The 25,314-nt window shown below is 39.9% G+C and overlaps 1 protein-coding gene across 1 annotated transcript in view; it reads left to right on the top strand.

Moving 5' to 3' along the window:
* Positions 1 to 4,065: 4,065 nt before the first annotated feature.
* PUM2 (pumilio RNA binding family member 2) overlaps positions 4,066 to 25,314 on the top strand; it is a 121,686-nt gene continuing 100,437 nt past the window's right edge. The window contains exon 1 of the mRNA XM_068977905.1: positions 4,066 to 4,178. The gene's annotated coding sequence lies outside the window, so the exon portion shown is untranslated. The remainder of the gene's footprint in view (positions 4,179 to 25,314) is intronic.

Below are 25,314 nucleotides of genomic sequence, written 5' to 3'. Positions count from 1 at the left end.
TCTGAGAGATGAACAGGTCTGAGCAAGCCTGTGGGAGGGGCTACAAAGGGCCTTGGCTGACCACCGGATCGGAGCCCAGGCTCCCTGGTCAGCCGCTGCTGCTGAGTCGCTTCAGTTGTGTCCAACTCTGTGCGACCCCATAGACGGCAGCCCACCAGGCTCCCCGTCCCTGGGATTCTCCAGGCAAGAACACTGGAGTGGTTGCCATTTCCTGCTCCAATGCATGAAGGTGAAAAGTGAAAGTGAAGTTGCTCAGTCTTATATGACTCTTAGTGACCCCATGGACTGCAGCCTACCAGGCTCCTCCGTCCATGGGATTTTCCAGGAAGGAGTACTGGAGTAGGGTGCCATTGCCTTCTCTGTGGTCAGTCACTAGCCAACCACAATCACATACGTGAGTCCAGAAGACATCAGCTGAAACTCCCAGTTGAATGCAGCCCATCCGACTAACCCACAGAACTGGGATATAGGAAAGATATTTGAGGGTGGTTTATAACCCAAGTAGAGGCTGATAAGGGCTTCCAAGGTGGCTCAGTGGTAAAGAACCTGCCTGCAATACAGGAGACATGGGTTTGATCGCTGGGTTTGGAAGATCCCCTGGAGAAGGAAATGGCAACCCACTCCAGTATTCTTGCCTGGGAAATTCCTTGGACAGAGGAGCCTGGCAGGCTACAGTCCATGGGGTCGCAAAAGAGTCAGACATGACTTGGAGACTAAACAACAACAGCAACAAGAGGCTGATCCATGACAAAATCCATACTACTAAATCAAAATGAAGTCAGAAATGAAGAAGCAATAAACAATAAATACATTTAACTGAAAAGGGTGTAGAAACAAGGGAGCCCTCTTAGACTGTAGGTGGGAAAGTAAATTGGTGTGTCCACTAAGGAGAACAATATGTAGATTCATCAAAAAACTAAAAATAGAGTTAGCATATGATCCAGAAATCCTGCTCCTGGGCATATATATCCAGAGAAAACACTAATTAAAAAACATACATGCACCCCAATGCTCATAGTAGCGCTACTTACAATAGCCAAGATATAGAAGCAACCTAAGTGTCCATCGACAAATGAATGGGTAAAGATGTGGCATATACGTACAGTGGAATAAAACTCAGCCATGAGAAAGAGCAAAATAATGCCATTTGCAGCAACATGGATGGACCTACAGATTATCATACTAAAGTAAGTCAGTCTGACAGAGAAAGACAAATATCATGTGCTATCACTCATGTACAATCTAAAAAAAAAGAGATACAAATGAACTTATTTACAAAGCAGAAACAGACTCACAGACATAGAAACAAACTTACAGTTACCAAAAGAGGAAATGGGAGGGGTGGGGGGGGGAGAATAAATTATGAGTTTGGGATTAGCAGATACATACTACTATATAAACTAGATAACAACAGGATCCTACTATATAGCACAGGGAACTATACCCAGTATCTTGTAATATACTATGAGGGAAATGAATCTGAAAAAAAAACCACAACATATATATATATATAAAACTGAGTCATTTTCTATACATCAGAAACTAACACAATATTGTAAATCAACTATACTTTAAAAAATTAAAGAAAAATATATTTAAATGCTGAAATTAAGACAAATCAGTATGGAAATCACGGATTAAAATAGCATGTCAATGTTATAAACCCTGACAAAGTGAAAAATCATAAAAGCAAAAAAGTAGGAAGTACAGGACAGGGGTAGAAGGAACTGAAAATGTGCAGATCTATCTTTCATAGCAGGGAACTCAGTAGTGACCAATATTGAAGCATGTAGTTTGAAAAAGTGGCTCTGTCCTATTAATGATTTTTATAATTGTGTTTAACCTTTGAGAAACTTCTCACGAGTCAATTTCTCTTGCAGTGAAGAAACATGCAGATCCTTCAGTTAAATTCAAGTTAAGACTAAATTCAACACTGTACTTTAAAAACATGTGCAGATTGAGCTTACCCCTGTCACAGTCACTCTACATATGTAGCTCTCTATCCACCTATCTGTATTTATCTTTGTAATAATGGCTTTCACCAACCATGGTTATTTGTGGTATTTCTGAGATATTAAAATTGGGGTGATTTGAGCTTGTCTTTAGGCTTCCCTGATAGCTCAGTTGGTAAAGAATCTGCCTGCAATGCAGGAGACTCTGGTTTGATTCCTGGGTTGTGAAGATCTGCTGGAGAAAGGATAGACTACTCACTCCAGTTTTCCTGGAGATTTTCTTATTTCTTGAAGCTTCTATAAAAGGCTTAAATGATTTTTATTAAAACCACAAAGTTCTAAAAGGAGCTTATAAGAAGTTTCTTGAGCGAGCAGTCCCAGTGGAAAGCAGGTATTTGCACAGGGAATATTGAAAGAGCATTATGCTGTAAAATGTGATATGTTTAAGCTGCTGGTTCTCAATGGCTACACAGCATAACCACTGAAGAGCTTTTTAAAAACATCAGTATCTCCTCTCAGACCCATTAAATAAAATCTCTGGGATGGGGCCTGGAAATCGAGATCTTTAAAATGTTGACCAGGTGACTCTGATATGCAACTCTGGTTGAGAAGCACTTGTCTCAACAGGCCATTTAGACATAACCCTCAGATGCAATGCGTGTGGCTGGAAAGCGAAGGACAATTGTTCATCCTATGCTTCCTCTGTCCAACCAGAACGTCCACTGGATCTGTTAGCTACTCAAGAAGAGGAGAATGAACACTCTGAGTAGGCTACTTGACCCCAGTCTGGGTTCCTTTGTGGTCGTAAGATGCCTGACAGCAGGAACTGAGGGAACATGCTTTCTTGCTGTCTTTTTTACATTCAGGAGGGAATGGCTCCTTACAGAGCCCTCCCCGCAAAGCTCTGAGTTGGCACGTTTGTGCCTCACTGGCTTTAAATGGATGACACACCCATTGCAGAAACAGTTCCTATTGAGATGGAATTGTGATTGGATCACCAATGCTTCTTCAACTTCATTGTGTATAGTAATTGCCTGGGAATCTTGTTAAAATGCAGATTTTGATTCACTAATTTCTGGAGTGGGGCTAAGACTCTACATTTCTAATAAGCTTCCAGATGATTAAAATGTCTGTCAGGCATCACTGTCAGTGACACGTACAATGACCAACTTAAATATCAAGCACACCTGATATTTACAGCAGCTGAGGCTGAACACAGGAAAGTTAATAGACGAGCCTGCTACAGAAATCCAGACGTGGGAAGCAGCCGCGAGAGAGAATCCCCGGCCTAGCAGAACATCCGAGTTTCCTTTGTGTTTACTGGGCGAAGCACGGAGGTTACAGTGGTGGGGGGCAGCCCCCCACATAAGTCCACTTAAGGGGTTCATTTTTCCACACTTGTGTCCCCGCCCACCGTCTTCCTTCGGGGTGAGGATAAGGCTGAAACCTAAAGGCCTGGATTACTGGTCCGGGTCTTGTGGGTGCCGGCACGCCGAAAGACGAACTGAGAGGACTACAGCGTGGTGGGGAGGGCGCTGACACCCTTACAGGCAGCCGGGGTGTGGAGCGGAGAACAATGAACTACGGGACAGGAAGCGCAAGGCCAGCGAGTTCGGAAGACTAGGCCCCACGCGGGAAGACGGACACGAAAGCAGCGTTCGAAAACACCACGCCTGCGCGCCCAAGACCGGCGCGCGCTCCCGCCCGGCGCCTCAGCCGAGCTCAGGACCAGCCGCGAGCCCGCAAGGTGAGGGCGGGGACGCAGACGCCGGAGGGACAGCCGAAACGCGCGAGCGCGGAGAGCGTGCGCAAGCGCAGAGCTGCCGTCGGCGGGCGCCTGGAGCGCGGGAGAAGCGTCGGAAGCCACTGAGAGGAGCGGCACCTTGGTGAGCACTCCCCCCCCGCCCCCCCGCCACCGCCGCCCTCCCTTCCCTTTTCTCCCGGAGTGCTTTGCGCGCGCCCGGTGGGCGGGGGGGAGGGGAGGGGAGGCGGCGGTGGCAGCCATGTTGTTGTGAGTCTCTGTGTCTCACCCTCGGTACTTCGGTGGTTCGGAGGAGGAGGAGGGGGAGGAGAAGGAGGAGGTGGGGTGGGGGGGAGGGAGGTAGGTGGAGAAAGAAGATCTTGCCGCCACCGAAGGCGGAGGAGGGGGAGGACGGCCAAGAGCGACGCCGCCGTGTGCCCAACGGTCGGTGTCCCCGGCTGAGGCAGCGCGGCCGCAGCAGCCCCGTAAGTCAGTCGCGCTTGCACCCCTCTCCCCGTGCTCTGGCGCCGCAGGGCGGTTCCCCGGGCTTTGTGTGGCGGTCTCGGCTGTGGGCAACCCACCGGCGGGAGGGCTGACGGGGCCCGCGGGCAACCGAGGACGGCCGCGGCCTGCGGCCCGCTCCCACAATGCAGGGGGAGGAGGGGTGCCGGAAGGGGGTGTGCGCCCGGCGTGTGTGTGTAGGGGGGTGCTCACGCCTTTCCCGCTTCCTTTCCTCCCGGCGTCTGAGCCTCGCGGAGCTTGCGGGGGGCCCTCCCGGCTCGCTCTTGGTCCTGGCGCGCTTGGGGTTAGAGATCGAGCTGTCCGCCTGCCCAGCCCTTAAAGGCTCGGAACGTGCGGGGGGAGAGAGGCCGGGTGGATCCCGAGAAGCATGCTAGTTGGAAGTGGGCGAAGAGGAAGGAGCGGGTTTATGAAAACAAGTGTGGGGATGAATGCTTGAGGTCCCGAGCGTGTCCAGGAAAAGCTTCCGGTAGACAGGTGTAGGGACGAAAGAGACGGCGGCTTGGGTTCGTTGTGTTAGGTGCCATTGGTGAGGATTGTTGTGTTTTTGTTAACTGTAACCGATTTCGAGACTCAGGGAAATGTGTAAACATTAAAATCAAAGAAGAGATGAAAAGTTCACACATTGTAGTCATCCTTTTGTATCTGACCTGGGCCAAGTTTGGGAAACATGTTAAATTTTTTTTTGCCCAAACACACGTGTAAAAGTTAGTGTTAACTTCCGAGACCACAGCTAGGGAAAGCCAACTTTTCTTAGCTTTTCATTCTGACACGTTTAAACGTTTAAATGGGATGGGAATCGCGGGGTTAATCATGTATAATACAACCGTGTTAAAATCTGGACTTAGTACTTTTGTGAGATTTTAGCTTAAAAATTGGTGACAGACTTAGGGGCAGAGGTTTTTTTGTGGGGAGGGGGAAGCTGTATTAGAAAAAAGCTTTTAAGTGTTTGAGAGAAATGTACTTGGAAAGGTATTGTATATCAAGAAAATTTTAATAAAGGGTGTTACCTAAGAATTTCAGAAGACTTGTTTACTGCTTAGATTCGTGTTTAATAGGTGACTCTTTCACCATGTGACCTCGAGCACTGGAGGATGATTTAAGGATTTCTGGCTAGGAATCCGGTTAAAAACACAAACATAAATAGTTTTAATTGGCTAAGTTTCTATTCTTAGTTTTTTAATTCCCTGCTTTAAAAAAAATGGTTTGCTTTATCTGCACAGTCCTCCTTATATCGTTACTGGTATTTACCTTATTTCAAGCATGTCTTTCAAAAGTCCAATTTCTGGTGACATTGAATTGTTTAGAATTGTCTTTTGGTGTACCGGAGGGCGGGTTTTGTATGAAATAAGCCTTTTTTTTTTTTTTTTTAATTAAAGTGATATTTCAGAATCCTGGTTCTTCAGCTTTTAAAGTTCATTTTTATTATTTGCACAGTAACTCTTCAAGTTACATTTGCAATTAACAAATATCTTCAAACAATTTAAACTTTAATTTTAATACATAATTTTCTTATTTGGAGTCTAAAGTTCTCTTAGATGTTTGATATTAATAAAATTTCAGCTTTTTAAAGTCTAAATACTGCCATATTTAAATTGGTCATGCAAGGTTGTTACTTTAATAGGTCAGTTTTTTTAGGTGTTACAAGTATATAATAAGCCAAATAAGCAATCTTAACACAGATACTAATATTAGGATTTTGTTTCTCTTAAACCTTCCATACTTGTTTATAAATCTTTCCGATGTTGAAAGATAATTTATCTTCCTATGTAGTTACTTCCTGTGTAGGTACTATCCAAGTTAACAGAAGTCATTACTTTCAGAGATTAAGGCCAGGTGTGGCATCCAAAGCCAGTCTTCTCTGTGACCAGACTGCCTCCTTTTTATTGATACTGATAGGGTCTTCATAGTTGCAAGTGGAGGTTGGTTCTGTTTCCTGGACTCAAGTTCTTTGTATTTTGTAATTCAGCCACCTTTGAATTTGTTGGGTTTCTAAGACAAGGAAGACACTCTGTTATTTTTTCATGTTTTTCAAACTTGTGGATACATACTTGAAATATCTGAATGGTTGTACCTCATGGCTTTGTTCAGCTTGCATTCACAGTTTGAGGCCATTTTACTGACAGGTATGATTAAGATAATAATTGTACCTGTAACAGTGTAACAGGTACGCATGTTACATACTAGATTGTTACACACTAGATTTTTTGCTGTTTTTAAGAAAGCATAAAAATAGTCTGACTTGCTCCTATTGTTCCATCTTCTCACTCTTCCTTTGGATGAGTTTGTAAGAAGGAACTGATCAAGTATGGCTCAGCCCCTTTCCTCTTTCTCTTTGGGAGCCTGCCCCTCACAGAAAGCACTTTGCTTCTTCCCGAGGCCACCAGTGATAGACTCTGTTCCTTTCTGGAGGAGGACTCTGATTGTCCAGTGCTACCTGTGACTGGGTTAGGATAATTATGGAGTGTGGTTGTTAGGACGCTGTCTTGGTCTAGGTTTAGATTTTGCTTTTCAGAAATAAAGGAGCCATTTGGATTACCATCAGTCTTAATTCCTGTGTCTCTCACTGCTGAATTCTGATGTGGCGGGAAAAAGGTTTCTTCAAACCCTATTATTTAGAAACTAATACTTAAATAGTGATTTTTATATTTAGCGATATAGATAGAAGACATCTTTATTTTAAAGTTGTTTGCTTTTGTAGTAGAAAAAGTAAATTTACAGAGAAATAATATTTTCACAGTTTTCCAGTGAAATGCTGTATAGAATTATTACATAGGTAGGTGCATGATACATGCTGCTGCTTCTCAGATTTCACATAGCAGTATGCTTAGAGACATATCACCGATATTCACTTATTCTCTTACCATTATCTTGTGAAGAGATAAAAGCTCTTACAGTACTGGAAAACATGCAGATTGTGTCTACCTTACATACATATTCCAGAATTTTACCATAGCTGCTAGATACAAAAGTGGGTAAGAAGTGTGAAGGGAAAGGGGATAGTTAGGGTTTCAGAACGCTTTAACTGGAAATGGGACAGAAAAGAAAAAAAGGCAGTCATTTTCACCTACCTAGGATGATATGTATATTTGGATCGAAAAATTCTGCTTCCTGGAGGAGTTCTGGTGAAATTGACTATAAAGTGACAGTACGAAACCATCTACTCAGTGCCTGCCTAGGAAAATAAAATCTGTAGCTGACTTCCAGAGTACGTTAAAAAAAAAGTGTGAGAAGGGGTTGGTTTTTTTTTTTAAGTCCCCCCAAAAAAGTATGTGAGACTTAATTTTAAATTTTAGAGATGTCTTTGTGGTTTCTGTTTGTGGGACAATTTATGTCAAGAGTAGTAAGTTCTAGATCTCTTAAGTAGGGATCTCTGATTTTAGGCACTGTTTCTGAAAGGCTTATTAGGGAATCAGTGGGAGATAGTCTTTAACTGTATAAAATGGTTTTCTTCATTCTGACATTAAAAGAAAGTCAATGAAAAGCTTCCTGGGTGGCTTAGTGGTTTAAAAAAAAAAATCTGCCTGCCAATGCAGAAGACATGGATTTGATCCCTGGGTGGGGAAGATCCCTTGGAGAAGGAAATGGCAGCCCACTCCAGTATTCTTGCCTAGAGAATTGCAGGGACAGAGAGGAGCCTGGTGGGCTACAGTCCATGAGGTCGCAAAGAGTTGGACACGACTGAGTGACTAAGACACATACACATAGTATTTTATTAGCACTTTTAGCGTGATTAAATGCAAAAACATTACACTTTCCATGGCAAAACCTGAGTCATAAAAACTGATTCAACATAACCAGAATTAAGATTTGAAATGTAGAGAATTTAGAAATTCAAGTTTTCCTACGATGTTTTCTTGGACTACCTTTTAATAGAAATATAATTGATTGCTTTTCATCCAGTTTGTGTTTGTGCATGCTGTCTTTATTTAAACTCTAAATTATGTGGTGCCTATACAAGCAGAAATAGGAGTACTCAAAGATAAATCATTTGCTAATTTTTATCCTAAGTCTGGTTAAGAAGGTACTCATGGCGTATTAGTTCCCATTCAGTCCATTTGTTACTCTGGATATTCTAAGTTGTATCATTTCATCAAGCTGCTGCTACTGCTAAGTCACTTCAGTTGTGTCCGACTCTGTGTGACCCCATAGACGGCAGCCCACCAGGCTCCCCCGTCCTGGGATTCTCCAGGCAGGAGTACTGGAGTGGGTTGCCATTTCCTTCTCCAATGCATAAAAGTGAAAGTGAAGTCACTCAGTCATGTCCCACCCTCAGCGACCCCATGGACTGCAGCCCACCAGGCTCCTCCGTCCATGGGATTTTCCAGGCAGGAGTACTGGAGTAGGGTGCCATTGCCTTCTCCGTTCATCAAGCTAGAGTATCAGAAACTTGCATTCATTTTTTGAGGTTTGCAGGCCTGTCATGTGCCACAGTGTTTTGATGTTGGTGGGGCAGTGATCTCTGTCCTTACTGGTTTACTGCAACTGTAAGGTTATGTTTATAGTAGAGAGGAAGTTTACACAGTGCAGTACACTAAGTGCCACCCTAGGTGGTGTTGCAGAAGTGCTGTGGACTCAGGTAGCAGACACTGCAGGGGGTCAGAAAAAGCTTTCCAGAAGAGGTAAAATGGACTGTTAAAAGACTTAGAAATGTTAATTTAGTCAAGAGATGGGTGAAATGGCATTTAGCCAGAGGGTTTAGTATGTGTAGTGACCCAGATAGGGAGAATGGCAGAGCTAGAAGGGGAGGTAGGGAGAAGAATTGAAAAGATTTGACTGCAGATATAGGTAGAGACCCACTGGATTTAAGGGCCATTTTAAATTTGAACAATTCTGTAAAGACTTTGGAGATAATATCTTGGAAAGATTTAGACCATTATTGTCCAGGAACTCTTAACATAATTACTGTGAGTCGCTTTCCCTGGATTGTGTTAGAGGAGTTAGACACATGACTTTCCTTGAAGGATTGACTAAAAAATGAGATTATGAAACCTTGCATCTGCTAAACAAGTCATTGAGTATATTTTCGATTACAACTCTTGAGTTCTCTATAATACTGTATATAAGAATTTTCTTTTAAAACTTAGTGTTAGAAATAAGGTTATCTTTAAAAAAAAAAAAAGGAAATAAGGTTGTCTCCAAGGAATTGGATACTGAGAATTTCATTATATAATATAGTGTCCCCCCATCTTTATGACTTTAGAAGTTAAACTTGAGTTTACTTACTATTTTTGATACTTAATATTTGCTTAGGTATTTTCCTAAGATTAGTTTTTGTTGTGTACATTTCCTATGAGTCACTTGGTGTGTCTTCCAAAATTTTTTATTTTGTATAGGGTGAATTTCATTTAGATTATACTTGATTATTTCTACCACAGGCATTTTTTTTGGTATGTACCTTCATAGTCCTTGGAAACTAACATACATTTGGTTTCTCTTTTCAGACACTGCAGTGTAGGTGTTTTTGAGTTTTTGTTGTTTGCTAAGTGAGATCTTCGGTTTTTTGTTTTGTTTTTTAACTTCTGTATCTTTAGGAAATCGGTATGATCATCTCAATTTAAAGTGATTGGGAAGCAGATCACCAGTTCAAGGCTTGTTCTTGAATATTTGAGGAACCTGTTTAAAAAAATCACAATTCATACTCATCACCTAAAAGATTTCCTTATATTTAGTTCAAAAATGTGTACTGCTTATATTTTTCTTACACTATTCATGATAGTCATAATAAACTAAACATTTTAAAAACTTAACTGTCACAGGTTATGACTTTTCCTAGAGAAAAATTAAGAAAATTGAAATAGATAACTCGTTCATTTTTCTTTTTTTTTGGACTAGACTAGAATGACTGCGTCTCAAAATACCATCTTTTGGATTAACATGTTTATAGAAAATTACAGTCATACTAGGTTAAAGTGAAGCAGATTTATTTATTTATGCATGTGTACATGCACACTTCAGGGCTTGTAGAATCTTAGTTCCCCAACCAGGGATGAAACCTAGGCCCTCAGCAGATGAAGTACGGAGTTCTAACCACTGGGCTGCTAGGGGATTCCCAGTTAAGCAGTTTTAATTGTGGAACATCTCAGAGCCTTTACTATGCTAATATCACAGAGAATGGATTCCAGAATGACCGTGTGCTAAACTTGCAAAAGAACAAATGGGTGCTGGGAAGCAGCGAGTTCTAAGTGTATTGGACAAGGAACCTCTTATTTTAAAGAATGCTGTGCGTTGGTGATTAAGAAACACACTTTGGAAAATTTTTGTCTGAAGAAGAAAATCTTTTAAAAGTTGCACTAAAATCTGCTGCTTAAAATGGTTTTTCCTTTTTCCAGTTGTCTCATACCATGAATTCAAATGATTTCTTTTAATTCTCTGTTACAACCTAATTAAGATTTTTTGAGTTATTTCCACTTGGTGTTATGTCGCTTCTAATTGATAATGTGTAACAATTGAAAATTTCTAGATCACCATTGGAGACAGGTCTTCATTTGTTGGGCATTCAACCTAGTACTAAAATGAATTGAAAATAGCACAAGATTGCTTGTACTCTGTTTTGTGATAAAGTTTCTGAACTGTAATAGATTTAAACTGTATTAACATAGAATCTATTTTTTAAAAAAACAATTTATTTCGCTAACAAGCCTTAAAACACAGAAATAAAAAAGCATGAAGCCAGCAGTACCCAGTCTCCTACCAAACTTGGGTGTTTATTTTTTCATACTCCACACAAACATATACATTGCCCCTCTTTTGTTAAACAAAACTTGGATCAGATTATACACCTCAGGCAACTTGGTGTTTTTATTTAATATCATGGATATTTTATTAGTACATGTAACTTTAATTTTAATAACCTGTAATAGTGCATGACTTTTTATTTTTGCTAACCCTTTTTTTGTTTGTTTCTTTAGGTTCTATTTTTGAACTACTGCAAGCAAATGTTGCAGTAAATAACCATTATTCAGTTCATCCTTTTATGTTGTTTGTGTAAGTTAAATTAGCAGAAGAGAAATAACTGTGTCAAAGGATTATATATTGATTCTCAAACGGAAAAAAAATATGTTCACTCATTATGATGAATTAATACACGAGAGAGGACTTACATTGCAATTTTACATGCTATCTAGTCTCCACAATAAGCTTATGAGGGAAACATTGTTACTCTCATTTGCAAATGGGGAAAGAGAAACAGAGTTCAAGTGCTTTGAGTTCATTTAGCTACTTAGACCAAGAAGGCAATGGCACCCCACTCCAGTACTCTTGCCTGGAAAATCCTATGGACGGAAGAGCCTGGAAGGCTGCAGTCCGTAGGGTTGCTAAGAGTCAGACACGACTGAGTGACTTCACTTTTCACTTTTCACTTTCATGAAGGAAACGGCAACCCACTCCAGTGTTCTTGCCTAGAGAATCCCAGGGACAGGGGAGTCTGGTGGGCTGCCGTCTGTGAGGTCACACATAGTTGGGCACAACTGAAGTGACTTAGCAGTAGCAGCAGCTACTTAGAGGCAAACATGGTGCCATATTCTAGATCTTTTAGTTCTGGTTTCTGTTTCTGTTATGCCATGATGAATGACACAAAACTTTTAGTTGGAAAATCATTAGGGTCCTTGTGAATTAAACTCTTGTACAAAAAAGATCTTCATGACCCAGATAATCATGATGGTGTGATCACTCACCTAGAGCCAAACATCCTGGAATATGAAGTCAGGTGGGCCTTAGGAAGCATCACTACAAACAAAGCTAGTGGAGGTGATGGAATTCCAGTGGAGCTATTTAAAATCCTGAAAGATGATGCTGTGAAAGTGCTGCACTCAATATGCCAACAAATTTGGAAAACTCAGCAATGGCCACAGGACTGGAAAAGGTCAGTTTTCATTCCAATCCCAAAGAAAGGCAATGCCAAGGAATGCTCAAACTACTGCACAATTGCACTCATCTCACATGCTAGTAAAGTAATGCTCAAAATTCTCCAAGCCAGGCTTCAGGAGTACGTGAACCGTGAACTCCCTGATGTTCAAGCTGGTTTTAGAAAAGGCAGAGGAGCAAGAGATCAAATGGCCAACATCCACTGGATCATTGAAAAAGCAAGAGAGTTCCAGAAAAACATCTATTTCTGCTTTATTGACTATGCCAAAGCCTTTGACTGAGTGGATCACAATAAACTGTGGAAAATTCTGAGAGATGGGAATACCAGACCACCTGACCTGCCTCTTGAGAAACCTATATGCAGGTCAGGAAGCAACAGAACTGAACATGGAACAGCAGACTGGTTCCAAATAGGAAAAGGAGTATGTCAAGGCTGTATATTGTCACCCTGCTTATTTAACTATGCAAAGTACGTCATGGGAAACACTGGGCTGGGTGAAGCACAAGCTGGAAGCGAGATTGCCAGGAGAAATATCAATGACCTCAGATACGCAAATGACAACACTATTATGGCAGAAAGTGAAGAACTAAAGGGCCTCTTGATGAAAGTGAAAGAGGAGAGTGAAAAAGTTGGCTTAAGGTTCAACATTCAGAAAACTAAGTTCATGGCATCTGGTCCCATCACTTCATGGGAAATATATGTGGAAACAGTGGCTGACTTTATTTTTGGGGGCTCCAAAATCACTGCAGATGGTGATTGCAGCCATGAAATTAAAAGATGCTTACTCCTTTGGAAGGAAAGTTATGACCAACCTAGACAGCATGTTAAAAAGCAGAGACATTATTTTGTCAACAAAGGTCCGTCCAGTGGTAATGTATGGATGTGAGAATTGGACTATAAAGCAAGCTGAGTGTCGAAGAATTGATGCTTTTGAACTGTGGTGTTGGAGAAGACTCTTGAGAGTCCTTTGGATTGCAAGGAGATCCAGCCAGTCCATCCTAATGGAGATCAGTCCTGGGTGTTCATTGGTAGGACTGATGTTGAAGCTGAAACTCCAATACTTTGGCCACCTGATGCGAAGAGCTGACTCATTTGAAAAGACCCTGATGCTGAAGAAAGTGAAGTTGCTCAGTTGTGTCTGACTCTTTGCGATCCCATGGACTGTAGCCTACCAGGCTCTTCCATCCATGGGATTCTCCAGGCAAGAATATTGGAGTGGGTTCCCATATCCTTCTCCAGGAGATCTTCTCAACCCAGGGATCAAACCCGGGTCTCCTGCACTGCAGGCAGATGCTTTACCCTCTGAGCCACCAGGAAAGCCCCCCCCCCCCCCCCCCACATCTGTGCCTGTCTCCCTCTAGGACTAATTCAGATAAGTCTTAGATAGGTGGGATGTGTTTTTAGTTTTCAAACCTTTTAATCTAGATTCTCATGCAGTATCCGGATTTGATAACCAGTGACCTTAACATTCAGATGCTCATATCCCTGAGAAGTACATGTAGAATTTTCAAAATGTTAGCACATTTAGTTTTCTGAGGGTCAGTTAACAGGTCCTCGAGGTATGTACCGAAAAAAGCACATCTTTGATCCACCCCACATCTTAATGTGGTGTATTTTACCCCAGGTGGGCCAGATGGTAAAGAATCTGCCTGCAGTGCAGGAGACCTGGGTTCGATCGATGGGTTGGAAAGATCCCCTGGAGAAGGGAATGGCAGCCCACTCCAGTATGCTTGCCTGAAGAATCCCATGGACAGAGGAGCCTGGCGGGCTACAGTCCGTGGGATTGCAGACAGTAGGACACAAGTGAATGATTAACACCTCAGGTAATTATGCCTTTGAGACCCCAAACTTAGAGGTTGCTTCCTGTAGTGATTAACCTTATTGATTCACATTGATGATAGAATGAGATAATAGCCAAGAACTGGAGTGTTTTGACTTTCTTTGGGAATTTCTGAATTAGATCAATGATAGTCTTGAGTGGTAGGAGTAATTGTGAATTTTTTTTTAAGCCAGTTCCCCTCTTTTTCCCTAAGAACAATACTGTGAAATGTTTTGCAAACTAGAAATATGTAAATCAGACTGTAAAATATGTTGAATTTAAATGTTGGGTTTTTTTGCTCCATTTTTTTGAACACTTTGGAGGAGTATATAGAAGAATTAGGGTAAAAAATTAAGTGCTAACCACAAGTGCAATTCCTTTTAATCAGATGATAGAATATTTAGATTTACAAGTTGGATTTCCTTTTTTTCTTTAACCCAAAATGTCAAGAAGGTGTGTCTAGAGGTAATTACTATAGTAGGTATGGTTATACATGTAAAGTGCGTCACAACATCTTTAAAACCCTTAGAGGTTTACGGATAAGGGGCGGGATTGAACTTGGACCCCAGAGCAGTGAAAGCACCAGGTCGTAACCATTGGTTCTTCAGGGAATTCTGGAGAATATTTTAAGTGATGCTCAATCTACTGAAAAGATGTTTTTCTGTTATGTTTCTTTATAACTCATGATACCTTTTTCATGTATATATGTATGTATATTTGAGTTCTACCATATAAAGCCATTGATTTCCAAGCTAACTTGCCTAGTGATTTTTAACATGTATATATTTTAAACATTTTAAAAATATAAGTATTCAAAGAGTGTAGTACTGTAAAATAAAAATCATGCATACATCTTTCCTGACATGACCACTGTTAGCGGTTGTATCACTCTGCCATGTATACATACGTATGTGTGTGTCCTGCTTTTACAGAAGTGGAATGATGGTATCACTGGTTTTTACCTTGCCTTTTCACTTAATAGTCTGAAATTTTTTCCATATATGCATAAATATACCCATCTCATGCTTTTAATGGGTGTATAGTTGGTAATTTTATTTTCTTTCCCTCCTTATTACAGTGTTTAGTATCCTTTTGCTTTCCTCCCTCATGACTGTTCACATTTCACAGAACACTGGCACAACTAGAACAGTATGCAAAATTTTGGTACATAATTCTGATGAGGTTTTAAATTCTCATGGATAAGATGAAATTAATATATTGAAAAATACAAATTAAATGTCGGGAGAATTGAGAAAAAGATTATTTGGAGGAGGTTTTAATGGAGAAAGTGGCATTTGAGCCAGACAGATCCAAAGAGATATGTAGGATTTTCACATGAAGAGATAAAATGACAGAGCTGTCCAAGGGACTGGAATAGTTCAGCAGAAGGAAAGCTGGGGAAGAGAGTGATGGTTTATGCTTGGTTGGTGTGGAAAATAGCATGGAGCATTCGGAATCTTCGTATTAACTCCTCTGCCATTTTAGTAGCTTTGTCTACTAGGGTAGGGAAGTTGAGCACAGTTTCCTTGTTTGTAATTAATGCAGTACTTACTTTGCTGGATTGTAGTGAAAATTAAATATAACATGCCTACTGTGATCACTGACATAAAATCAAGTGCTCAGTAAATCCTGTTTTCTGTTTAAGGGATGATGTCTGATAGAAATTAGTCCAGAGAGGTTATGCTCATTTGGAAATAGTTCTTTGTTGCTGTTTTTAATTTCGTATACTCCTTGTCAAAACTACGCTGAGGAAATAGGTGATACTAGGTTTAAACAACAGCTTGGATAAGTCAGTTAACCTTACAGAGCGTAACCCCCTTTACAAGCTGCAGTTGATAAATGTTTTGTTTCAAGGTGTGTGGGGATAAGTCAGTTAACCTTACAGAGCGTAACCCCCTTTACAAGCTGCAGTTGATAAATTTTGTTTCAAGGTGTGTGGGCCGGTGTCTAAAACTTGCCTATCCCTCAGAGCCCAGCTTAAATACTTAACAAGGCTTTAAATGCTTCACAAGGCTGCTGGTCATATTGTTATCTTGTTAAACTTACTATGGAGATTTTCAAACTCAAGTAGAATAGTATAGAATACCTTGGAGTACTAGATCATCCATGCTCAACAGTGTGTGAAATCTTTATACCTATATTTTACTTTTTTAAAGTATTTCAAAGGAAATCCCAGACAATAGCTAGTTTAAGCATAAATTCTCATGCTTATGAGAACTTAGTAAAAAATACAATCTTACTATTATTACTAACAAAATTCCTTAATATCATCTAATACCCATTCTATATCTAGATTTCTCTGATTTTCTCAGAAGTCTTTTTTTATAGTTGGTTTGTTAGAATCAGAATTCAAGCAAGGTTTATACAATATATTTGACTTTTAAGCCTGTAGTTTATATAATAGTCCTTCCTCTTCCCTCCTCATAACAAAATTTCACAGATAGTGAAATGAGGTGAATTTTTTTCTTTTTTCCATATTCCTGGATTGGACAGTTGTGTCCTTGTGTTATTTATTGATTTTGTGTGTTCTCTTTCTCGTATTTCTAATAAATCAGTATTTAGATCTAGCAGCTTTCTTAGATTGATGTTTACTGATTTACTTTTTTTAAAAAAGCAGTTTTCTTCATTGGTGGTGGTGCTGTTTCTTATTACATATATCATGAGGTGCATAAATGCTTGTTCCACTTTCAGAATTTATATATAAAGATGTTAACTTAGAAATACTGCTTTTTGAGGGGACTCATTTAATAATTTACATCGGACATTTCACATGTGTCTTCGACTGATTAGAACCACTTTGAGTTATCTAATAGTTATCTTCATTTTCCATCTAAGTTATTTGACCTACTGCTCTCGGGTGATATGTAAAAGCATCAAAAACTAGCATTGAGGTTGTTTTAGTGGGTAAATTTTCTCTGAGCAGTATTCTGTTTTTTGAAAAGAAATTTCAGTAATCAGTGTTTATTTCTTAACCAATTGAGAGAATGCTTTGTAATATAAGAGACTTTGTAAGGACTATATATAGTGATTCTCCTTTGGGAGAATTCTAAGGAAAAAATACCTCGCCCTACAGCTGCAAGAATGTAAGTATGTATTTATCCCCATTATGTCTCCTTGAGAGTATATCTGAGATTGCGCCTCAAAGAGCTAAAAGTATTTTTGCACATAAATATTTGGTAAATTTTTATTTACTGTCTTAATGCTTGTGCTGGAACAATCTTAATTTCTAATCTTAGAATATTTAAGCTAGGGTCTTTGAAGATTTCTAGTTTCTGGGAATCTGTATATTGATAAGGGGCTTCCCTGGTGGCTCAGAGGTTAAAGCATCTGCCTGCAGTGTGGGAGACATCCCTGGGTTGGGAAGATCCCCTGGAGAAGGAAATGGCAACCCACTCCAGTATTCTTGCCTGGAAAATCTCATGGACAGAGGAGCCTGTTGGGCTATACTCCACGGGGTAGCAAAGAGTCAGACACGACTGAGTGGGCCAGGTTTTATTCAGAATGTAAAATTTGACTTTTCCTTAATATCGTTGAGTCAGTTATACAGTGCTGTTCTTAATGGTAGTAAAACAGGTATATCATTCCCCCATGAAGTACATGGACAAATGAGTAGCATATATCAAGAAAAATTTGTGGCCCTTGGTTCAACCACCACCTAAGTGACTTGTTCAACACTACTAGAAAAATGTGTCGTTCAGTTTGTTCCCCCAGATAAATAACAAATGGCTAGATGTTGATGGTGATTCCTAGAGACTTCAAATGTCAAGTTGGTGAAAGCTAATAGTCTACCACAAAGAAACACAAACCTGGATTTAGTTTACCTTTGTCATATGGATAAGAGGCATTGCTAAACAAATTAATTTTGTTGGAAAATTTGTAAAAGTGATTTCCTGTGCTGAAGAGACTAAGGTATTCTTAAGGACTTTGAAAGTGAAAGTGAAGTTGCTCAGTCGTGTCTGACTCTTTGCAACCCCATAGACTGTAGCCTACCAGGCTTCTCTGTCCATGGGATTTTCCAGGCAATAGTACTGGAGTGGATTGCCATTTCCTTCTCCAGGGGATCTTCCCAAACCAGGGATTGAACCCAGGTCTCCCACATTGTAGACAGACACTTTACTGTCTGAGCCACCAGGGAAGTCCTTAAGGACTTTAGTACCTGTTTTCAATGCTCAGAAGCTCAGTTGTGTCCGACTCTTTGTGAATCCATGAACTGTATAGCCCACCAGGCTCCTCTGTCCATAGGATTCTCCAGGCAAGAATACTGGAGTGGGCTGCCATTTCTTTCTCCCCTGTTTTCACTGGATACTACTAATTAATGCTCAATGATTATGTTTGTTAAAATCAGTCCAAGGAGTTTGACTACTATAGGAATTTTTATAAGCCCCTTAAGTTACTCTTTGTGTATATTGACTTATGTCAATCAATTAAGGTTTCATGTACTTTGTTCTTGTAGTTGATTCTTGGGGTAGCAACAGCCTCTCCGTATTAGAGGACCAATTTGGAGAAGTAATGCCAATGGGAAGTTGCACTCATGTTATGTTGGTAAATGTTTTCAGTTGTTAAAACAGTCACTATCCAGATATTAGATGATTTCATGATCTGAATTTTGGGCTTCCCAGGTGGCGCTTTATTTTTTGGGCTCCAAAATCCCTGCAAATGGTGACTGCAGCCATGAAATTAAAAGACGCTTACTCCTTGGAAGAAAAGTTATGACCAACCTCGACAGTATATTAAAAAGCAAACACATTACTTTGTCAGCAAAGGTCCGTCTAGTCAAGGCTATGGTTTTTCCAGTAGTCAGGTATAGATGTGAGAGTTGGACTGTAAAGAAAGCTGAGCAGAGAGGAATTGATGCTTTTGAACTGTGGTGTTGGAAGAGACTCTTGAGAGTCCCTTGGACAGCAAGGAGATCCAGCCAGTCCATCCTAAAGGAAATCAGTCTTGAATATTTATTGGAAGAACTGATGTTGAAGCTGAAACTTCAACACTTTGGCCACCTGATGTGAAGAAGTGACTCATTGGAAAATACCCTGATGCTGGGAAAGATGGAAGGCGGGAGGAGAAGGGGACAACAGAGTATGAGATGGTTGGATGGCATCACTGACTCAATGGACATGAGTTTGAATAAACTCCAGGAATTGATGATGGACAGAGAGGCCTGGTGTTCTGCAGTCCATGGGGTCTGAAAGAGTCAGACACGACTGAGCAACCGAACTGAACTAAGGTGGCGCTAGTGGTAGTGAACCTGCCTGTCAATGCAGGATACAGAAAAGATATGGGTTAGATTCCTGGGTCAGGAAGATACCCTGGAGAAGGGCATGGCAACCCACTCCAGTATTGTTGTCTGGAGAATCACATGGACAGAGGAGCCTGGTGTGCTGTGGTCATTGGGGTCACACAGAGTCAGACATACTGAAGCAATTGAGCATGCATGCATGCATGATCTGAATTTACATTTCCTAAAATGATCTTTCCATTCAGTATATAGTGAGCATTTTGGTGGCAAAGATAGTTCATCACCCCTTTAATTGCAGAGTTTAATAACTACTATGGCTTTAAAATAGAACTAATTATAATGCTGTGAAAATGTGATTAGTATGATATGCTGGTGCTTTAATACCTAAAAAGCCTCTTGATGAATGTGAAAGAGGAGAGTGAAAAAGTTGGCTTAAAGTTCAACATTCAGAAAAAGAAGATCATGGCATCTGGTCCCATCACTTCATGAGAAATAGATGGGGAAACAGTGGAAACAGTGTCAGACTTTATTTTTGGGGGCTCCAAAATCACTGCAGATGGTGACTGCAGCCATGAAATTAAAAGACGCTTACTCCTTGGAAGAAAAGTTATGACCAACCTAGACAGCATATTCAAAAGCAGAGACATTATTTTGCCGACGAAGGTCCGTCTAGTCAAGGCTGTGGTTTTTCCTGTGGTCACGTATGGATGTGAGAGTTGGACTGTGAAGGAGGCTGAGTGCCGAAGAATTGATGGTTTTGAACTGTGGTGTTGGAGAAGACTCTTGAGAGTCCCTTGGACTGCAAGGAGATCCAACCAGTTCATTCTTAAGGAGATCAAACCCTGGGATTTCTTCGGAAGGAATGATGCTAAAGCTGAAACTCCAGTACTTTGGCCACCTCATGTGAAGAGTTGACTCATTGGAAAAGACTCTGATGCTGGGAGGGATCGGGGGCAGGAGGAGAAGGGGACGACCGAGGATGAGATGGCTGGATGGCATCATGGACTCGAATGTGAGTCTGCGTGAACTCCGGGAAATGGTGATGGACAGGGAGGTCTGGCGTGCTGCAATTCATGGGGTCGCAAAGAGTTGGACACGATTGAGCGACTGAACTGAACTGAAATGGTTTTTGCCCCCCAACCTGTTTTTTATGGTGTGCTCAGTCTCTCAGTTGTATCTGACTCTTTGTGACCCTATGCACTGTAGCCCACCAGGTTCTCCTGTTTATGGAATTTTCCAGGCAGGGATACTGGAGTGGGTTGCCATTTCCTATTCCACTTTTTTATGGTAGGCATATGGGAAGGAATTGGATCACATGTTCCCTGAGGAAATAATGTATATTCTTGGTTCAATATATAGACTATTTGTAAACTTTGGTTTGTGCATTAGTACATACGAAAACTCAAAAAATAATCAACTTGTTATTTGTGGTACTTTATCTGTTTTTCTTACATAATTAGTAATAATGCTGTCCACAGAAAAATTAGCTACAACTGTTCACTTTTAAAACCTAATAAGACATTCTTTTGTGATAGTTGTGTTAAAGACTCATAACTAACTGAGAGCCTGCTACTCCATTGCTTGTTGGAATAAAGGGGTTGTTTTCTTTCTCCCTTACATCTAACCATGCAGGGGAGAGTTGTTACATTATATCCAGATTGTTTTCCCTTGCCCTCAGTTGACTCCAGCAGACATAGTGGTTCAACATAACAGTTTGGTGTTTTGCAAAAATTTTAGTCCTTCTTAGTGGCATATGTATGACCTGCTGCTCCTGCAGCTTCATTTTAATATGGAGTTTATTGCAGAAGAATTGAAACAGTGTTTATTTTCTTTCTGTCCCATTATTTTGCTCACTTTCTTATCTATTCTGTTTCTCATGATTGAAATAAATAACACCCTAAACTGAAAAGCTGAGCTTGAGTCTTGTTTTGTGGGTTTTGTTTTAAAGTCTTTTCCCTGTAACCTACCCATATTATTGAAAGGAAATGATAACACCAGCTACATTTAAATGTAATCTGAAATCCTTATTCATTATTAAAATAAAAATGTTCATGGGGATAGTATAAATGGAAAGGTTGAAAACAAAGCTCTGATGCTTAACTTTGGGTTTGCTCGAATTTGAGAGTGGATTGTCTGCATTTGATGTTTTGTGGAGCAATCAAGAGTAAATGCAGTAGAGCTCAGGTCAGCAAAGCTTGGCCTACACATCAGATCTGGCCCAGCACCTGTTTTTGTTTGAACTGCTCTCCAGGATTGACTTTTAGAATTTTTAATTGTTTGGGGGGAAAAATAAGATTTTGTGACACATCAAAAAATACGATATTCAGACTTCGCTGTTCATAAATAAAGTTTTATTAGGACACATCTGTGCTCATTCATTTTCTTATTGTCCATGGCTGCTTTTGTGCTACAGATGCATTTGAGAAGCTGAGGGACTGTGTGACCTGTAAAGCCTAAAATGTATATATACTGTCCATCAGTTTCTTTACAGAAAAAATTAGTTGACCTCTGCACTAGGGCATGATTCACCACAGAAGTATGTGGATCTGTAGAACTAAGAGACATCTCTCAGTCTAGAGTCTCTTTAACTTACAACCTCATATATTTGGACCACAGACGAAAACTTAGAAGTAAAAGTAAGTGAAAAGGGAACTTCGGTAAAGGTCTGATGCTTTTCTTCTGAGAAGATGTAAGTCTCTTCCTATTTTTCCTTCTTAATAAAAGTCTTCTCTCATTTGTATTTTGTACAGGCTTATTGTAATAAAATAAAAATAGATGGAAAAATTGGTGTGCTCTGTCTGATCACTTAAGGACTGTACAGATATTGGTATATTTCCTTTTGCTCTTTCTTAACGTTGCTATAATTAACATAAGCATTTCCTTACAAACTCAAATATTGTTAACAGCTACACAATATTTATACTTGCGTTTTGTCACTTACTGAGACAATTATGCAGTTTATACTTTTAGGATCTGTAAGCAACACTACTACAAACATTTTTCTACATAAAACCTTTTTATGTTTAGGTTTTATTCTTTGGATTGATTTTCAAATTAAGGGAGACTGATTCAGGAGATAAGAACCTATATATATATATGTGTGATACCAAATTGCTTTCCTAAGAAAGCATTGAAACTTTAGAATGTGTGTTTGTTAGAGGTAGTTTCCTTCTTAGAGCTTATTGACTCTTAAAAATCTGCCATAGTTATCTGAGGCTACAGTTTACTGCAGATTAAAGGCAACCTAAGTAGAAAGGTCAGAAGTAATATGTTCCAAGTCAAGTAGTATTGAACCTGAAAACAAGGCAGGAGGCTGAAATACTAACAGAAGCCTTCCTACCAGAGACACAAACATTGAGCAACCTAAGAGTTTCAGAAATAGTATGTATGAAGCTTTTAATAATAACAACTAGTTACTTGTTGAGCACTTTTTATTGATCACTCACAAAACACTTTTAGATACATTTGATCTTCACAACAGATAAGATTTAGAGGTTAGGCAGAATTTAAGACTCAAAAAACTCTGTATTCTGAATCTAAATCACGTATTATTTGTACTCTACCACATCATCTTAGGACCTTCCCTGGTGGCTCAGTGGTAAAGAATCTGCCTTCAGTGCAGGAGGCTCACAAGACATGGGTTTGATCCCTGGGTCAGGAAGATACCCTGGAGAAGGAAATGGCAACCTACTCCAGTATTCTTGCCTGGAGAGTCCCACGGACAGAGGAGCCTGGCGGGCTACAGTCCATGGGGTTGCAAGCAGTCGGACACAACTGAAGCCACTTAGCATGCACACACATTCTCTTACGTGTAAAATTTATTCATAATGGTTTCCTCAGGATTGCAGAATAATGAATCCATTTTTATAACTATTTCCATCCTAAGTAACAAGCATCTTATATTTTTTGGCCCTAGCGGAATAATTAATCTTAATAAGGACAGTCTGTTCTCAGAGGATACAGATAAGTAAGATGTCACATGGAAGTGTTTTTTTTTTTTTAAATACCTGCAACTGGTATGGTATTTATGTATTGAGCCCAGACTTCAGGGCTTAATATCATTTAATGTATGTTCATAAATTATGTAGTCAGAGTTATATGGCTGCATTGTCAAGTTGGTGGGATTTAAATGGAAGCATTTCTAAGAAATTAGAACACCTCTTTAAGGTGATTGAAAATACTTGATTCCTGATAGTATGTTAGCAGTATCCCGAAGCTTTCAGATGATTGGCCATTAGGTTTGGGAAACAGTTAATGCTTGGAAGAAGTTGAGGCTGTAATGGGATGGGAGATCTGAAAATACAAAGTCTGTAACATACATGGTATAGGAGAAAGTAAAATCACAAATATAAAACAGATTATAAAGGACACTGAGTTTAGGGCTGTATGGAGTTCTTAAGAAACACTGCAAAAAAATAAAATGGACCCTTCCCCAATTTAAGAAATTTTAAAGAAACAATGGAAGTCAAAGATGATTTGAGCAGGCCATACTAGACATTAGAGTGAATTGTTCACGGTTAGATGTAGAACTTTGATTGCATGACAGAAATGTAGGACACAATATGGTCCAAGAGTCCCTTTACTTATCATATAATTGGGGTCCCTCCAAGATATATTTATGAATGTTCAGTTGTTCATCAGTATCTGCAGGGCATTGTTCCAGGGGCCTCCCCAGCCCAATACCAACATCTGAAGATGCTCAAGTTGCTTATGCAAAGTGGTGTGGTATTTGCATATAATCTTTGTGCACACTGGAGTGTACTTTAAATCATCTCTAGATTACTTACAATATCGGTTACAATGTCAATGTTATGTAAATAGGTGCCAGCCCTCAGGGAATTTGATTTTGGAAACTCTGGAATTTTTTTCATACTTTGGATCCCTGGTTGGTGAAACATGCAGATGTGGATGGGTATTGAGGGCCAGCTGTAGAAGTTGGGTGATAAAAGAGTGCTTTGATCTTGAACTTCTGTTTTAAATCCGTGTCATGATGGTGTGGCTAGAGATATTTATTATAGTTAGGTATTGGGTGTGTGTGTAAATAGTTCATCTAACTATTATGTTATCAAACCCATAATGAAATTTTTGCCTTAAGTGGGGATATATATTTTGAAGAGATAAAGAGGAAAAAAATAGTCCTCTGTACTTACGCACGTACTTAGCATTTCTGGTGCTCTTCCTTCCTGATGATCTGAATTTCCATCTGATATCCTTTCCCTTTAGCTTAAGAATTTTTAAAGGACTTTCTGAGGTGGAAATCTGTTTAGCAGTTTTTTTCCTTTTTATCTATAAATGTCTTTTAGCCTTTATTAAAGGATATTTTCACCAGAGAAAAATTCTAGGTTAGCATTTTTTCTTCTTTCAGCTCTCTAAAGTCTGATCCTTTTTATTCTGGTTCCCATTGCTTCTAGTGTGAAATCAGTGGTCATTCATCATTTTTCCCCATTTTGTAATTTTTTTCTCTGTCTGCCTTCAGGATTTTCTCTTTGTTCATTACTTTTCAGTGCATAGGGGCCAGGTTTTGTTTTTATTTTTCCTATTTATTTTGCGTGGAGTTCATTGAACATCGTGAATCTGTAAATTTTGCTTTCATCATATATGAGGGGATTTCTGGCCATTATTTCTTCAAATAATTTTTCCACTTCATTAATTGTTTCTCTTTCCTTTTTTCCCCCCTTCTTGTCAGATTGGAAATCACTATTGATCTGTGTTCAAATTCACTTTTTATTTTCAACTTACTATTAAGTGATCAACTATCAGTCCTAAAGGAAATCAACCCTGAATATTCACTGGAAGGACTGATGCTGAAGCTCCAGTTCTTTAGCCACCTGATATGAAGAACTGACTCACTGGAAAAGACCCTGATGCTGTGAACGGTTGAGGGCAGCAGGAGAAGGGGGTGACAGAAGATGAGATGGATAGCATGGTTGAATAGCATCACCAACTTAATGGACCTGAGTTTAAGCAAACTGTGGGAGATAGTGCAGGACAGGGAAGCCTGGTGTGCTACAGTCTATGGGGTCACACAGAGTTGGACACAACTTAGCAACTGAACAACAGCAACTGTTAAGTGCATCCAGTGAAATTTTTAAAAGATACTTTTCAGTTTTAGAAGGTCCATTTGATTGTTTATAGTTTTGCTTTTTTCTTTATGCTGGAATTTATTTTCTCATTTATTAG

Source organism: Capricornis sumatraensis, chromosome 1, assembly GCF_032405125.1.
Source record: "Capricornis sumatraensis isolate serow.1 chromosome 1, serow.2, whole genome shotgun sequence".
In the NCBI taxonomy this organism is placed as follows: Eukaryota; Metazoa; Chordata; class Mammalia; order Artiodactyla; family Bovidae; genus Capricornis; species Capricornis sumatraensis.
The sequence above is the reverse complement of the archived record's forward strand: the minus strand, read 5'-3'. Positions and strand labels throughout refer to the sequence as shown.